The sequence below is a fragment of the Echinops telfairi genome, unplaced genomic scaffold (genome assembly GCF_000313985.2).
Source record: "Echinops telfairi isolate 266 unplaced genomic scaffold, ASM31398v2 ScPeMD7_22;HRSCAF=79, whole genome shotgun sequence".
Classification (NCBI taxonomy): Eukaryota; Metazoa; Chordata; class Mammalia; order Afrosoricida; family Tenrecidae; genus Echinops; species Echinops telfairi.
The window spans coordinates 12,908,261-12,909,598 of record NW_022103919.1 but is presented as its reverse complement, the minus strand read 5'-3'; the positions used below and the strand labels follow the sequence as shown (position 1 = coordinate 12,909,598).

The following is a 1,338-nucleotide window of genomic DNA, read 5'->3' as shown; positions in this document are numbered from 1 at the left end:
CCCCCCACATCTCCTTATTTCTCCGTCTTAATCTGCTCTTAATGGAGCCCTGAGGGTTTAGCGGATTAATTGGGTTACGAACTGCAAGGTCAGCAGTTCAAGCCCACTAACCACTCTGAGGCAGAAAAAGGAGGTTATCTACTCCCTAGGGTTTACAATCTCACAGACCCTAGGGTGGAGTTTTATTCTACCTTTATTCATAGGGTTGCTATGAATCAGAATTAACTCAATAGCAGTTGGCTGGATAATCTATTCTTTTTATAACTCAAAGCACAGCCCACACTATGCTGTATATAATAACAACAAATTCCTAAAGGAGATTACACCCATAGATATCACTGAATAAGTTCACACTCATTGAGACCCTGCAAACAAAAGAACCAACCACTGTCTGGTCACGCACCATCCTCAGTATTGCTGTTATAGTCAAGCGGATCCTTGCAGCTACTGTGTCAATCCACCTGGCTATGGGTCATCCTCCTTTTTACTAACCTGACACCTGACCAACCATGATGTGCTCTCTAGGGACTAGTCCTTCCTGATGACATACCTACAGAATGTGAGATGAATTGCCCTATCCTTCATTCTATTGAGCACGCTGGCTGTACTTCTTCCAGAAAAGATTTGCTCACTCTTGGTATATTATATATTCTGGAACTCTATGGTATATTAAAGATTCTTTGCCAACACCATGATTCAAACATTATCAAGCTTCTCCTGTGGTTCTTGTCCATTGTCCAACTTCGGCAGGTACATGAAATGATTGGCTCAGGCGCACCTTAGTTCTCAAAAGTGACAACTAGGTGTCTTTGATTGTTAACGTTGTAAAGAGGTCTTTTGCAGTAGATATAGGGGTAGGGATATATAATATATATATCTTTGTGACGAGCACAATTCAATCCATAACAGACATCCCAAAAAATATTCACAAGAAGACAGAATAGATTTCAGTTTTAGAACACTAACAAAACTATTGACTATTTGCAAATGCTCTGTCGAAGAATCACCTACGTTTATATCTCCACTTCATCGCTTTCCCACTAGTCAGCAGCACTCTTGTATATAGTAGCAAAATAAGGGCAATTTGCCCTGTAACTGATTCAGAGAGGAAACAGTAGTCATGGCAAAATAAGAATGGCCAAATCATGAGATAAAATGATAGAGTAAAATAATAAATTATCCTGTAAGTGAGGCAGGGTAAAAATGATCTAGATAAATTCAACATGAATCTATTCAAGATATTTCCAAATGGTATAAACATAGTTTTAATAGTTTGAGGATTATCCTGCAGCTTCATATCCATAAGATGTAACAGGGCTCGACTGACAGTTTCTGTCC

At 39.2% G+C, this 1,338-nt stretch overlaps 1 protein-coding gene across 1 annotated transcript in view; it reads right to left on the bottom strand.

The window, feature by feature from the left end:
- TMC1 (transmembrane channel like 1) overlaps positions 1-1,338 on the bottom strand; it is a 148,137-nt gene that overhangs the window by 26,576 nt on the left and 120,223 nt on the right. The window lies entirely within an intron of this gene.